Source organism: Coturnix japonica, chromosome 3, assembly GCF_054131305.1.
Source record: "Coturnix japonica strain WE chromosome 3, WE-NBRP24, whole genome shotgun sequence".
Classification (NCBI taxonomy): domain Eukaryota; kingdom Metazoa; phylum Chordata; class Aves; order Galliformes; family Phasianidae; genus Coturnix; species Coturnix japonica.
In genome coordinates this window covers 7,646,767-7,663,733 of record NC_140665.1, presented here as the reverse complement: position 1 = coordinate 7,663,733, position 16,967 = coordinate 7,646,767, and the positions used below count along the sequence as shown (strand labels likewise).

At 41.6% G+C, this 16,967-nt stretch overlaps 1 protein-coding gene across 1 annotated transcript in view; it reads right to left on the bottom strand.

Annotated features, from left to right (window-relative positions):
• Positions 1 to 9,114, bottom strand: part of SPTBN1 (spectrin beta, non-erythrocytic 1) — a 149,779-nt gene extending 140,665 nt beyond the window's left edge. Inside the window, exon 1 of the mRNA XM_085542530.1 lies at positions 8,939 to 9,114. The gene's annotated coding sequence lies outside the window, so the exon portion shown is untranslated. The remainder of the gene's footprint in view (positions 1 to 8,938) is intronic.
• Between the last annotated feature and the right edge of the window lie 7,853 nt (positions 9,115 to 16,967).

Here is a 16,967-nt window from a genome sequence, read left to right as displayed (position 1 = left end):
TACTACAGCAAATCTGCACTGCCCAGAGACTGTGCCATGAAAAGCAGGACTGTCCAAGCTGCATCACATCAATAGATGGAGCACTGACCGGCATCCAACCATTAACTGCATGAATGCTTTAATTCAGCTAATTATTATGATTATTTTTTTCATAATAAAACCGAATACCTTCATTTTCCTCGTGGGAGTCAGTGCCAGGAGAACCCACCTGGAACGTAATAGAAATGCTCTGCAGTTTATCTGACACTACAAAACAAGTTATTTCCCCCAGTATTCTTTATCTGTACTGCTGGAGAAGCATTCCACAAGTCTCCCATTTAGGGCTCCAGTACTACACATTCAACACAGTCTGCACAGGGGATGCAATTTAAGGGCTCCCACAAGGTTAAAATCAAGGATGAAAGTCATAGAACTGTGGCCAGGGTCATATTAGGACCGATAACTTGGTATTGCCAAGGGGAAGGGCTTGCATTTCAGAGCAGTCTCCTTCCTTGGACACAGATGGATGATCACAGCATTCTGTGACGGGCCATTTCCATCTGCCTTGACACATGGCCAACATCAGACAGAAAAGAGAGCCAAGATCCTTCCTAGAAGAGCCTGAAAGACTTCTGTCACAAGGGCACGCATTATCTGTGATCAGGACACGTTTAGGTACAGGTAGACATAGCCATGACACCTCAAAGTCACTCTAAGTCTCAACAGTCACCTCCAAAATACCTCTATATATAGATACAGGTTGAATGAGAAAACTGAGAGCAATTCCCTAATTGTCTCTTCTGCCTTTCTCCAAGATCTTTAGCAAAAGCTGTCACAGTCCCACATTTGTCTTTTCATTTTCCACCACAAAAACCTAGGCAGACAGCATCACCTTTACTTTTGGCTTTGTTGTCTCTTGCAGAATGAATCTTCTTCAATTTCTGAGGAGAAAAAGAGCCCTGAGCAAGCAGTGTGTCGTCCATAAAGCAGGGCAGACACAAAATTGTCCCTCTGCTAAGGCAAATGTCTCCCTTTCTTTCTTCTAATTATTATAATTGTCAGTTTTTCTGGGCTTGTTTGTTTGTTTGTTTGAACTCTGAGCACTGTATAATCTCTGTCCTATTCCCTTCATTTCTCAGGTTGCTCTGAAATTACCATCATCTTGGAAGCCACTCTCTCTGGACTTGAAAGATTTAAGCTTCCTGTTAGCCCACATGATGCCTTAGAGTGTCAGAGCAGCATTATTCTATTTCAAGCATATCAGGCTCTGCTAGTTAAGAAAATACATCAGATTGTTTAATGCTTTCTGTCATTAACATTTATAAAAATTTCTTGGCTTCAAGGGTAGATCCTGCCCAGCCAATCTGGTGTCTTTCTATGATGAAGAGACAGTACTGATGGACAAAGGAAGGGCAACTGAAGTCATCTGCCTGGACTTGTAAAAAACCTTTGACATGGTCCCACACCACATCCTTATCACTAAGTTGGAGAGATATGGATTTGAAGTCATAGAAACATAGATTGATTTGGGTCAGAAGGGACTTTTAAGATCATCTAGTTCCAACTCCAATGCTATAGGCAGGGACACCTCCCTCCACACCAGGCTGTCCACAGCCCCATCCAGCCTGGTCTGGACATGGATAAAGAATTGGTTGGATGGTCACAGCCAGAAGGTTGGGATCTTGGGACCAGTACTCTTCAACATTCTTTATCAATGACACAAATAAGAAACTGATCTTCAGGAGTGCTATTGCATGCATGCCACACTGCTCTCGTTCAATGCCATTTGGTGACAGCAGCAATCTCTTTTGATTCTGGAATATTAAGAGAGGGTGTTGGCTCATCAATCCCTTGCCTCCTATGGATATGAATAAATATGGATGGAGTCAAGAGACACAGAACTGCAGCTGCTCTCCAGCAAATTCTTTTTACGAAGATGAGATATGGAAACGATAGTAGCAGAAATCTGAATTGACTTGGTGCTAACACAGTGCTACCAGGCACATAAAAGGTGCAAGTTTACCATTCCTGTTTTTCAAGCCAGGTGTGCTTTTGTACGACTGTTTCCTCCTCATATGCAACTGATTTTATGGAAGACAGATTAACAGATACCCTACGTGCAGAGAATAAAACCCTAGACACGATGCTGACAAAACACGAGCAAGAGAGAGAGCCCGTCTGAGCAGTCTTAAAAAAAACATCAGTCTAGACTTGCTTTAATTAATTTACTTTAGAGATGGTTGGGAAAAAGGAGAAGAGAATTAGTGAGACAGCCCTTCATTAGCACAGCATTAGTGCTGCAAAAAGCACGGTGGGGCACTTAGCTGCACACCTAGTAGGTAGTAGGGCACTCAGTCAGCTAAAGGGGCCGGGGAGCAGCTGTCCTGACAGCACAGTTGGGTCAAGCTCTCTCAAAAGCAGTTCCTGATATCTATACATTCAGAGTGGCTGAAGGATGGTTCTGATATCCTCACAACTACCAGATGCGTGTTTTTAAAACAGAAGTATTTCCTCATTTCTATACTAAAACATGAGTGTTTTATAGCCAGAATTAGGGAATGGCTGAACTCTGCTAGCAGAAGCGTTCAGCTCTCATAGCTGTTTACTCAATATGGTGGGCAGACAGAAAGAAACACCTCTGTCAGGGGGGCAATTCCTTCCATGTAGTATTGAAAGAAGATAAACATCATCCCTGCAGACAGGTGCTCTCCATCAAGTCTATTTTGAAAATAAAAATAAAAAATAAAAACACAACAGCTTATAACGCTGTTAACAGACAGTAAGTATATATATGGCGGTGTACAAAGCGCAGTCCAATCAGATACCAGTACCTAATACTGAAGAACTTCGTGAAGGTTCTCACTCCTTACAGACCATTGCTGATTTCTGCACTTGGTTGGTAGAACCATTTCACAGAAGGTTCTCCTGCTAAGCCCACTATACATCTGATACCACTTTTGTAAGTAAATAAATTCTGTGCCTCCATCAGGTTCCAAAGTCTTAGATTTCCTATTCTTCCTGCTCTGCTTCTCTGTCTCTTCACTTATTCCACATGAGTAAGTCACAAATCTTCCACACAACTGTTATTTGCATATATGTAATCTGTTTTCAACCACTTTTCTAAGCTCTTCCCGAAGCCAGACCATTGAAGAACTGAACAGTTATGTAGACTAATATTCATAAAACAGAAAAACTGTAATCATTTCATTTAGGGCCAAGGGAAAAGCTATGCAAAATGCCACAACGAAAGCTCATACTCAGACTTACGAGAGATGTTCTTTTTGAAGAGAAACTAAGTAGACCAAAATTAATTCAAAGTGACAATTCTTCAGCTAAACCAATCCAGAAATACGACTGCTAGGCTGGCATTCTTTTTGTATTCCCAAAAGTTCCAAAACATTTCATCAAAATGTATATCCAGAAAAGAGGCCCTAAATTGAATGATCATCATAAGGTGGTTGCTCTCACTCAGACATACCCGTTGTATTTAGCGGAAGCTCTCTGTATTTAAATCCAAGGGAAGGAAGACAATAGCTCAGCTCTATCAAGATCTGTGAATACAAAGCAGCCGTGTAGAAAACAGGAGTGACAGACTGAAACCACCCAGCTAGAAACCAGCGACTCATTCTCCTGCTCTTTCTCTTGGAGTTTGTTACATTCTCATGCACCGAGGATCAGAACTCAGTCCTCAGAGCTCGGTGTCTGAATTGCTTACCCTTTCCTCAGAACCTGGTTCATCTAAATGTCGTATTCTTACCTATTTAGTGATGCTCTGAACATCTTATTTTCTGATAGACTACAGCATTAGTAGCATCAGTTGGGAAATGAGAATTTGCCACGCAAAATGTAACATTTTTCTATTCAATAGCTGGAAAAATGATTTCTGAATAGAAACTTACGAGTCAGAATGACTGAAATCACATTTTAAAGACATGAGGGCACTAATCTTTTAAATAAGTTTTATACAGATACCCACTGAAGAATTAGTTTTCTTTTTTAATATGAAAACATTAAAAAAGAACAGTAAATTTCAAGCAATTTTGACATAAGTCAAAACTCCATGAAACCACAATGGCAGACATAATTAATATCTCTTCATGACTGACCACGGACTGTAAGACGACAGGTACAAATGAAAGAGTAGACTTGTGGTACCTCGGCTTTACAAACTGACTTGTGTAGATCACTCTAAAACTTAACTTCCAGTTGCTGTACAGCTGACAGTTTCATTTGGATGTTTAGTGTTCTTTACTACAGTCATTTCATACAACATACATGTCTACTACAGAACTCAAAAAGGAAAAGTAAATTGTTCATACCTGTTTAGTTTCAGTGTCTTTTGTTTCCTTACAGCATATTTGCTCATTCAGCAATTTTATGTTAGAGCTAATAAATACTGCATAGTGTGGTTGGGGATTACTGCACCACTTATGAACCTGAGCTGTATTTATTTGGGGGGAAATATGAAGTCTCTGTTGACAGCTCGTGCACATAGCTCTGGTATTATTATTCACTACTCCGAATCCAGAATACAGTTCCAGTGTAGGAACTGGGTTTAAGTCTCAGAAAACACCAGAGTAGATTCTGTTCTGTCAATCTAAATTTGCTCCACTTGTCCTGTGTCGTTCTACAGACATCAAGTTCAGACTGTACAAATAGTTGCAATGAAAGTGACAATGTCTTGGTTCTTTTAAATCAAGAATATCACTCATTTGCTTTACTATTCAATCCCGTAGGCACAACATTTATCCAAATTTCTGGGCTGGACTACTTATTTTTGAGATTCTAAAACAATAATAAGAGTTTTATTCCCAATTTCGTTCTGAGCAATTTATTCTATTTTATTTTTAAATAATTTGGCCATTTTGACATCTCTCTTTGGAGTGATAATGACTTGTTAAGTGTCTTCCATCTCTCAGTTTCTTCCACTGTCTTTGATGGAGGAGGAGAATCAGCTCTCTTCAAAGTTTCCAGTCTAATGTTATTCTACATACCAATCCTACTTACAAATAAATGTCTTTTACACACGCCTTTCATTGGACTCAGCAAAGATCACAGCTTTTCCTTTAGCAACTTCCTGACAAGTAGCTACAGCAGTGTGTGTCAGTTCCAGGGTGCTTATCAGACACTTATGTTTGTAAATCAGCCATGCTCCTACCTATTTATACTTACATTTGCAACATACATACATTTTTTTTAGGGCCTCAGGAATACACTGTTGATAGAACACCCTGATCATCCAAATAAACCTGCTACTGCAGGCAGTTCTGCCACACAATCATTTATGTATTCACAAACTCTACATTAACGTGAGTTCAGGTTTCACCCATTACTCCCACTCCCAATGTACCAGATCATCACCACTCAGAGTCAAAGCTGCCTCACCTTCCAAGCGACTGATGTCTTGTGCCAATGAAATTCCTGTTCTTATCTAAGCATTCTCCTTCAGCTAAAATTGGTTATTCTTCCTGCTGTGAGCCCAAGTGCTTACCCCTAGAGCAAACAGATGACATTTCCAAATACCTTCATTTCTTTTCAAATGGACTTAAAGCAGACAGGTTCTGTCTGCCTCCTCTCCTAGATTAAGCACACCCATCCCGATTATTGTACTCACTCCAATTGAAGCTGCTCCAGTTACATTTCTCGAACACCTTGTACATTTCCCACTGTCAGAACTGCACACAGCACAATGGCATTAGCACCTCCCTATCTCTCCTGCAAAGACCTCACCATGGGACTCTGCTTCTGTCAGTGTAGTCTTTCAAGTCATTCAGTTCATTCTGTTCATCAGCCTGACACAGTCCCCAGCTCACATCTTTTACATAAACACATTCTCATTTTTCCCCACATTCATTAACACAGAACATACACACAGAAAGAGACGTGATATCATTAGCACACCAGTTACATTCCACTACAACCCACCATCTTCATCAGCTGTTCTTCTACATTCCCAGTTTTGAACCAACATCAGACTTTTAAGTTTTATTTAGATGATTCTCATGGTATCCAGGAATACTGAATCTGCTGCTTTTCAGCCAGTGTTGATTCACCGTTGTTTATCTTTGTCTGGAAAACCAGGCATACTAATAAAAATGTAAATTAGTCTATTTTTAGAAAACCCAGGTTCACTCTTATTTTGCTTTCCACTCGTTCTAGAATTCAAAATGAAGGAATAATGAAATCTGGTGATGTTATCTCATTACATGAGGAAATTGTAAGAGCATTCTTTGCTTCTTTTTTTTTTCTTTCATTCATTTACTCATTTAAGTGGGGACTGGAAAAGGGGAAGTTTAGAATACTGTTATGTTAATTATTATTACGCATCAACTTGCCTGTAATATAGACACTGTATTACCTCTACAGAGAAATGAAAGGACCTAGAAGAGGCTGACCTTTGAGCTTACAGCTCTTTGACCACTGTTCTGCCTTTCCACCCCATCATGATGTGCACAGAAGTCCCTGCAGAGGTCTGTGGTAGGGGAAATGCATGACCACAACTGTGACCATGCATGTTCAGAGATCACTGAATAAAAAGCTTTTCCCTGCATGCAGTTGCTGGAGGTGTGACTGGACCCCGAGATCCAGCTTTCAGCATAGATCATTTAATCCTACTTTTGTCTCCCTTCTGCTCCACAGTAAATCACTAGGATTGCAGTGATGGCTTCTATGGAAAGTAGAGATAATGAAGTAGAAAGAGCGTGGCCATTAATCTTCTCATTAATCTTCCAGCAGATGTTTCTGCATTATGACGTGATACTTATCTGCGTGCTTCTGCACTAAAGAGTGTACTATGAAGTAACCTCATTCTACAGCCAGATCTGAACACAAATGGGATGAGTACGCCAACTTTGAGCTCTCATTCTCAGTGAAAATTTGCAGTGTCCTCTTTCCCCACAACCCGATATCAGAAAGCCCCATAATAAAAAGAACATCTCCAGAGGATATGGTATTCATTTGGGGCTATTTCTTAACAGAACTGACAATTTAACGTTCCTGAGGTTCTACTAGAAAGTCCCTTCTCAGAATACTGGTACAAGAATTTATAAGCAAGACCTCTGGGGACCAGGGGAGGATTGTTCTGCAAATCCAGGCTCACCTGAACTTAAAGAAAAAAAAAGAAAAAAGGAAAAGAAGTGGAAAAGGAACTTTCCTAGCAGAGATTTTCCTATCCACATGTAGTTGATTGTTCCTCCACCTGGACTGCCAGCACAGGTTCATGAAGGGCAGGTCATGTTGACCAACCTTGTCTCCTTCTACGACTGGGTGACCAGGCTGGTATATGAGGGTAGCTGGATTGCTGGGCTGAGGTGAATGGGATGAGGTTCAACAAGGCCAAGTGCCGGGTCCTGCACTTTGGCCACGATAACCCCATGCAGCGCTATAGGCTTGGGGCTGAGTGGCTGGATGACTGTGAAGAAGAAAGGGACCTGGGGGTGTTGGTCGATGCTCATCTGAACATGAGCCAACAGTGTGCCCAGCTGATCAAGAAGGCCAACGACATCCTGGCCTGTATAAGAAACAGTGTGGCCAGCAGGAGCAGAGAGGTGATCATCCCTTTGTACTCAGCTCTGGCCTCTTCTCCCAGGCAACAAACAGGACCTGAGGAAATGGCCACAAGTTGTACCAGAGGAGGTTTAGATTAGACTTAAGGAAAAACTTTTTCTCTCAGAGAGTGGTCAGGCACTGGAATGGCTGCCCAGGGAGGTGGTGGAGTCTCTGTCCCTGTCAGTGTTCAAGAGGTGTCTGGATGAGGAGCTACGAGATGCAGTTTAGTGGTTTTCTGTAGCTACGATAATGGGAGGATGGTTGGACTGGATGACCTTGTAGATACTTTCCAACCTTGTGATTCTATGATTCTATGATCGGTTTGAAGTAATCAGTGTTACTAGCATCTAGGTTTCTGCCAGCAGAGGTGAGACGCGTGACACTTGGAAAAACACACAAAAGGTCTTATGAAAACCTAATTTGGGGAAGCAAGGAGGGAGGAAGGAGCTTAGCTTTTAATCCTGTAATGAGGGCCTTGCTAATGAAAAAGAAATGCCTTTAGAAGGAAAGTACTTCACAAGATTCCCTTATATAACATCCACATCTTTCAGACTTTGAAAGCACTTTGAAACCATTTATCCGTGTGTGAGCAAATAAATAGCAAGAGAAAAAGAAGGAAAAATGCACAAAATCACTGGTTTGATGGAGGAAGTCCCTTTGAGAAAGATTCTCATTGGAAACAGGTATCCCAGCTACAGGACTCCAAACAGTGCTTTTGAAATTAGACCTCAGATTCTGGCTGAATAAGTTTTGTGGAACAAACATGTTCTCTTCTGCTTCTATTTATGTTTCTGTGCAGTTCTTCTGTTTACCAGTTGTCTAACATGACAGAGCCCAGACCTGAGCCTGCAATCTAAAAATTCTTCCAGAGTTCACAAAAGAAAAACTATTGTAAATGCCAGATATGTGTTCCCATATCCTAACATTTGTCCAAGATAGTTACAACTTCTCACAGTCCTCTTCTAACACCCACAGCTCAAGGAGCAGAACAAGCAGATGAAGATGGGATACTGTGGTAGGTTCTGGTCTGTGGCACCATGCAGTCAGCCCACCCTGAGTTCCAGAGGCAATGAAGTTTCAACAGCCTGGACAATCTTCCACGTTTCTGAACATAACCTATTAGGCAAAATACCTCCTTCCAGAACTGCTTTGTGCATGTACATACACACCATTTACCATGAGGACTCAAGCACAACCTTGTGCACCACCACACATCTTCCATCACAAGCTCCTGATTCTACTGTCCCTCAGCTATATATCTGAATTGCTCTCTGCATTCAAGTCCCCCCGACTGAGAACAAAAGACATCTCAAGTGACGATGGGGAGCTATGGCAGACCTCCGCCCCATACTGGCATTGCAGTGCTTCACTTTGGACCTGAAGACAGTGGGGATTCCCACTGGGACCTTACCGTCTGATGAATCACATCACTCCACGTTGGTCCTGAGGGCTTTAAGCTGGGCAGCTGCTGCAGCAGCAGGAGCACTTAGAGCAGGAGGGGAGGTGCTTTCCTCTTGCTGAGCATGCAGATCTCCAGGATCTGGCACCTGGTGTCAGGAGAGGTCCTGAGAGGGGTTTGCAATGAAAGGAGACATGGATGAGTGCTGTGAAGACAGAAAGCACTCTGTGTCACCTGGCAGTTGGTGCACAGTTGCTAGGAGACCCCAAATGGGATGTGAGAGGCAGCGAGACAGGAATGGGTCTGAGCCATGAGGAGAGCATGGCAGTGCCTGCAGTTACAGCTGCCAAAGGTTTCGGCCCAGCCTGCTCCCCAGTGAGAGCTCCTCAGCGTGATCTAGGGTGTCCTCAAGGCTACCTAGGACCCCCACCAGTGTACTCAAGGGCATGCTACAGTAGAGTGCTCCAAGAACTCCTCAGTGTGCTCCACATCCAACCCACAAGCTGGCACAGCTCACAGAGCAGCCACCCTCTGCCTCACACTATAATCATGTGTATATATATATATATATATATATATATATATATATATATATACATGATTATATATACACACATACATATACATATATATATACACATATTACCTGCAAAGTTTCAAATGGAATGTACAGAGTTACCATCAGATATTCAACTCAAGAACCTAATCATGCCTCTTTGGGACTTCAGTAAGACCTCTCCAACCACAGAGAGATATCCTTTGCTTCACTATCATGCCTTATTCATGTCATCACTTTTTGGCAGTATGTGCTTTTGTGAATAATCATCAAGATGACAGCTCTTTACTCAGTGTAACCCAGACAAGACTAATGATTAGACACCTATGCCCTATTGGCTTCCCAGTGTGCCCTAGAGCATTCCTAGGACCTCCCAGTGTACTCTAGGGCACCGCAGAGGACACATGAGAGCTCCAGGAGTACTCCAGTGTGCCCTGGAGGCATTCCAGCGTGCCCTAGTGTACTTCCAGGACCCCTCACTGTACTCTAGGGCATGCTGGAGTGCACCCAGAGCATCTCAGTTTGCTATAGCATACCCTAAAGGCATCCCATTGTGTCCTAGAAGACTCTCAGGACCTCCCACTGTACCCTAGGGCACACTGGAATACTCTCAGAGCTAATAGGCAGCCTCTAGGCTCTCCTAGATTCTACACAGTGTACCCTAGTGGACTCCCATGGCCCACCAGTGCACTCTGGAGGACTCCGGAGCACACCCAGAGCTGCTCAATGTGGTGTAAGGTTCCCTACAAGACTCTCAGAGCTCTCATGCATCTTCTGTGGTGCCCTAGAGGCTTCCCAGTGTGCTCTAGAGTCTCCCCAGGACCCCCCAGGGTACCTGCTACTCCCCTCATGCATGTATGCATGCAGCTGGTTGTCATCCCCATTCTTACCCAAGCCTGAAACACACAAGCAATTAGCAAGGAATGGAGACCAACTCAATACTGAGCATTAAGCTGAGGCTTCCTATTTGGCTGCAAGGAAATATTTACTGGATGGGAACTGTTCATGCAGAATGCTGCAGCTGTGGAGAGTGAAGGAACACGTATTGATTGAGATAAATGGCTCTGATAGATTAGGTCTCTTTCCCCTCAGCTATTAGAGATGGAATAGAGGAAAGCAATTGTTCTGGATGCACCACCTTGTTTAAACTCACAATTTCAGTTCAGTTCAGAAACAATCTGAGAAGAAATGGCCAAAAAGTTTAAGTTGAAGATAAAAAGCAAATCTATCAATTTCATTAACTGCTCACCTGCAGAAAAAGGGACTTCTTCGCTAAGTTTTCTCAGGGTGCTCAAGACCAAGAGTTGAAGTGATCTTGTCAATGTATTCTCACAAATTCATTATAAGTAGATTATAAGGATGCCCTAGGGGGTACTGGGCGAGTTTGGGCTTCTTTTTCATTATTATTTATTATTATGCTCTGAAGGAAATAGCCCTTAATGTTTCACTGGAGTCACTTACCTGATCATCAGCAGATTTAAGTTCTCCTGAGGACAGTCATCTCCACCTCGCAGAATCAGTAGTGCACTGTTTATGTAAACACAAGTGAATGCACCACAGAAATCAGCACTGTGTAAGAACACATGGAGAAAAGCATGATATTTATCTACACTAGGAGTTAAAAATAAAATAGCTTTCCAAGCTTAGTGTCTCATGGAAGGATTTAGTCATCCTGGTTCCCTGAAAACACAACGATAACGAGGCAGCACGCTGGGCTTCCTATTGTCTGCTGATAAACCAGTTGCCTCTGTCAGGACTGGAGGATGTGCTCAGAGGGGGATTTAGGTGGGTCTTCACAGAAGGAGTTGGAAGTTCTTAGTGAAGGATAACCAAGTTCCAGAACCCTGATGACACTGTGTCTGTTTATAGTGGAATGGGTTGAAGAATAAATTAGATTGGTTTGTGTAATTTTATTCTCTTGGATTAAATTCACCTGACGCTGACCTTAAACTGATTCGTCAGCTCCTAAACTGAATTTCCCAAGGCCTGTGCATCCATGATTTTCTTTTTCTTTATAATGTGAGAGAAGAACAATTTGCACAGATGAAAGCTTCTTAAATAGCTATGGAAGAGTCCCAAGCTCTATGGAAGAGCTTTCAGACAGAAACTAGTTCTAATCAATAAGCGACAGCTTCAGTACTCTTGCCTGGCTGTAAATCCTTCCTCTCCTCTGTTGCAATGCAAAATATGCTTGAGTCACTGCTCACAGAATAGACCAGCCCAGGCCTACCTTTTATCTTTCCATAGTTGCACTTGGGACCATGGCCCTGTTTAGAACGTGCTCTCCAAAGCCTCCACCTGCAGAACATAGCATACCCTGACTGAGGATGATCAGATACACTGATTCAAACAAAGCTCTTCTACCCTCACATTTTCTTACTTCTTAAGAGTGAAACATGAAAACATGGAACATGAAGACAGATTATATGACCATTTATCTATGCAGGGAAAGATTCTGAAGAGTGTATTGGGATTGATGAGCTGAGCCCTATTTCTATCTCTGAGTTGTATTTTTATTAGGCTAGACAAGCACTTTCACTTTTCTGCATGCCTGGCTAATCCAATCCCCAGTGGGGTTATGCTGTCAGTGAGTATCACCCCCAGTTATCCAATGGAGTGTGGCTGTCGAGGCAGGACTTCTGATGGAGGTTAACTGCAGCACAAGCAGTAGGCTAAGCCATTAGTGATCACTATCAGCTCAAATGGAATAGCTAGAGGAAAAGGAGGGGGCAAAATATAAGACTGTTTCTGGATTAGCATTATACAGGGAGCTGTATCACTGGTGAAAGCCTGAAATCAAATACAAAGGCAAACCCCAGAGGGAAAGAAGAAAGCTACAAAGGTTTCTGGGAGTTAGCAGCCTATACAACTCTGGCTATGATATATGGCTAGGATATGACAACTATAATCTGAAGCAACAGAGGGCTGAAAAAACTGGAAGCAGCTCAGTGTAGAAGAATGTGTATAGTCCTTATACTGTATGAAGCGGTTGCTTCAGGTTTTGGAAGTAATAAGCCAGTAAGTCTGAAATTCACTGGTCTCTCTAACCTCCTGTATTATCATTATCAGTGTGACTTCGAAAGATTGATTTGTTATTACATGGATCCGCCAAGCATTCATTAGACATTCCCCCCATTCCTTCTCTCTCATTCTACCTTGCAGCTGTGCAGTCCCTTTGTATAGGCTGCACTGGTGCTCACAAACACCACTTACTGTCCATGCATCAGACTGTAATCAGCCTGAGCATCAACTTTGATAGCCGTAAGATACCACTTTACTAGAGCAAGTGAGACCATCAGCCTTCCATACATTGCACATCTACAATGAATAATGTGTATTTGGTGGTGTATTCAGAGACACTTTTCAAAGGACTCAAAGAACTGTTCCTTCACTTTTTTGCTTCCAAGTTGCTCTACTTAAAATTGCAGGTTGTCTTAGTATCGTATGTCCAAATATACAGATCTTGGAGGATGGAAAATGGTAACCAAGAAACAGAAATGTGAAATTCCATCTTGGACTAAGAATAAACATCTCTATAACAGATGGATCACAGCTCAGATGCTCAAAACATGAACAAAGATAGAAAAATAACGTAGCAAGGAAGTATGAAGCAGTAAATTGGTAGCATATCTCTCACTGAGACCAGCATTATCTATAACACCAATGGGACACACAGAAACAAACAGATAACCCATGACCATTGAGCACATGCACTAACTAAGAAAAAACAATACACTGATATCAGGGGCGGCAGCATCAGTAAAGAAATCTGCTTCAAAATACCTCTTTTCCTGTTTTTCTGATAGTGAGCTGATTTTAAGGGTTTTTTTAATCTATTTTTTCATCATTTTAGTGGTTGCCTCAGGTTATTTATAAGTAGGTTGTTACCTCAAGTGTTCTTTCTTCTAGCTGTGGGTCTTTGATCTGCAGTTGTTTTGTTTACAGCCAGAATTAAAGCGTATTTATTCTGAGAGTGTTTTCCCTCCTTTCTCATTAGAAGCATCAGAGATTTTCAATGCTAAATAATGTACAGCTGATATCTTGCTGTTTTCTTACTTCAGTGAATAGGAGCATTTAAGGTTAAATCTGTCTTTTGCTTTCCAGAAGTTAATGCCTCCTATACTGCCGCGACAATAGAAAAACCAATTCATTTTTTCTCCTTCCCTTAGTAGTGACGACAGCAAGAGAGAGTAAATTATGGCTACGGTTCTTTAAAATTGACAATTCTGGAGCATTTTCAGCAGTACAGCCTTAGTTCTGCAATCTGTCTCCTCTGACCTCTGGAAAATGTTATTCTACAGGCTTGCTACGAAGCAAAACAAGGTTTCAGGACTTTCCTTTAGAACTGAACGCAAGCTGGATTTCTATGGTGATTTACTCCAAGGCAAGTCTGTATTGAGCATATCAAATCATCCTCATTATCACAGCCATTTCATATCCATACAGCTTTTTGTGTCTTTCTCCTCACAGACAGGTTTTAAGCAGTACAAATAAGTCATGGCTTTTATAAGAAAGAGGACTTTAAAAAACTCACTGCTTTCTCATGTGATTCTATTCCTTACGTACACTGTACAGACAACAAATACAATCTAAAAGGATTTTTAAAACAAAGAGTGCTACTTGTACATAACCAGCTGCTGGCGAGTACAGCTGCCAGATAGGAAGCTGATTTACTGCTGCTCTTCAGGCTTTCCCATTCTAATTTCTTGCTAAGAGTGTGAAGAGGAATGTGCCTGACTCAGAGGGAACTGGCTGAGGCAGATGGAAGGGAAAGTACACCACCTAGGAACAGAAGGTGAAATTCCGTACTACTGACATGAGAAGGTTTCAACAGGTGTGCAATGGCCACATTACTCTGGTTCTTTCACCCAACATTACTTCTGAAGATTTATTATTGCCTATCCTTTGCACCTGACACTTATAGTTTAGACTTATAGTCTAGATCTATCAAAACCTGCTTGAAAGGCTAAAAGCAGTCACTGTAACCCATCTGCATGTATATACAAAATGCCGATCGACTTCAGCACGCAATAATGCATGAAGCAAAGTGAGCATCGTAGACCTTATTCATTAGGATCTGCTCTTCTTGCCTTGCTGAAAACCCACAAGCATTTCTCATAAGTAAACATGCCTCCTCAGTATTTTCAGACAATTAAGAACATGTGTCCTAAAGCATCTTGACTAAGCAAAAAAAATTCACAAGTTAAGGGTAAAGAAATCTTTTACTTTCTGTGCCTTGGCTTTTATGTCTGGCAAATAATACTCCCTACTTTTGCTAAAGTAGTTGTTCCATGGCTGGCAGCTGAAAGGCACTAAATACTTTTATTCATCTGATGGTTGGGGGCTGGAAAACTTTGGGAGAGCATTCAACATGGAATCACTGCACGATCATCTGGATCCAGCAAACCAGAAAGCTCTTGAAGAGCTAAGAATCTAGAGGAATAATTATAAGAATGAGAAGTATTATAATAAGCAATAATAAGCATAATAATAAATGTTTAAGAAATGTTAACTTCAGACCATATGAACTGCCACGATACTACTGAAAAACTGGAGGTAGAAATTGGTGATGGTGAATTTCACAGTTCTTCCAAGTATTTTAGACAGTACAGGGTTAGAATTCAGTGGGCTTAACAGGCTTGGCTTCAGACAAAAGACTTACTATACATGTATTTTATCTGTAAAATAAGAGAAAGGATAATTTCATCAATCATCGTGACTACGGTTCAGTTTAAAACGACAGAAATAGTTTCTTCCTTCTCACAGGCACATTGCTAACTGCTAGATTATACTGTCTGCACAATGAATTTAAGTAATCAGCATTACGGCATTCAGGCTATGGATTAACCGTGATAAACAGCGACTAAATCCTATTCATCTTGGTGTATCGCTCATTCTTTGCATTATGCATTACTATTCAGTCATCATTTTGTTTTGAAAGCGTCAGCAAACTTAGATAACTGAACCATTTTTTTTCCCCTGAGTTATACAGCAGGTCATTAATTGGTTTTAACTCCATCTGCAAATATTTTGTCTGTCTATTTCCTGACTGCAGACATGGACATTTCTGGTAAGAGATGTTATTGTGATAGTCCTTCCCTTACCTACTGATGCAGAACAAAACACATATTTTCCTACCTGGCAATAAGATTTCTCCCATCAACTAAACTAAGCTCCTCAGCAGCACAAAAGTTGCACAGTTCATTAGTATTAGTTGTGACTGAAGAGGAGAATAATATAGAAACCATCAGTGCCAGATATTGTACAGGTCACAGTAAGGCTCAAATGTCCTGATCTGAAACTTACCCAAACCACAGCAATGCTGTTATCTGAATAGGTGATTCTCCATCAGGTGAAAAGACCATTCAACCTTTCCTATAATGATCTAGACATCTCTTAATCATTCTTCTGCACACCTTCCCAGTCTCAAGATCTCCTCTGAGACAGAACAACATCTCAAACCCTCTTCCCCATCTAGCACACTTCTGTTTATGCTCACTAAGAACTCTTTTCCAGAGAAGCCTTTGCCTGAAGCTTCAAACAACATCATGTGCATTTCTCTGTTATCTTTTTTCTGAAGTCCAGCCCCCACACCCTTCCTGCTCTATTAGAGCATCTCACCTGGAGATGACATGGCTTTTTATTATTATTAATGCTTCTCAGTACTGTACGTGCGCGCTTCACTCCACTCCCACTCCTTGCAGAACAACTCTGTAACCACAAATTAGTAATTGCATGTTTGGTTGGGACAGCAGAGTATCTGGCATGTTTTCAAATGCTGAACTTCATATAGGAATGTTCAGGCTTGCAGAAAATTGCTGAAGCCACAGTGATACTTCTTTAAGTAGGAAAAGACAAAGCCCACACCAAGAAAGTGACTTAGTGTCTTTATCTTATCTAACACTTCTCAAACTCCGTCCCATTAATAATGCATTTCCTTGCTTGGTAGTGTTCCCCCAGTCGCATGACCAATTACTGTTCCCACTGAAGCCATGGCAGCATTCCAGCAGAACATAAGTCAGCGCCTGCAGAGGCAGAACTTGTGTCTCTCCATTGTTTATTTTGTTAGCTCCCTGCCAGATACAAGTGAATGCCAAGTTACCTCTCAGCTAATAAAGAAACCCGAGGGATTCCGGGCATACGTCTAATTCAGCCCAGTTTTAGTGTACTGCGCGTATCAGAGCTAGAAAAGAACTGGTCTCAAAAAGACAAAAGGGCAGAGTCCCCCTTTTTTTTTCCTGGAGTATCAGTCAGTGCAGTGGCACCAGAGCATGGTCACAACAGACAAAATTCACTTCCTCGCACCAGTCACACGTATGTGGATCAAAAACCTATAAGCACTCAAACTGCAGAACAAAGTTGTCATTCTCTGTCTGGTTGTGCACATCAGTCTCTACTGTAAGACTTCAGGAAGTTTACTGTTGCCCTACTGCCCACATTTAGGAACAATTCTTCTCATTGAGTTCAATAGAAAATGTTACACCA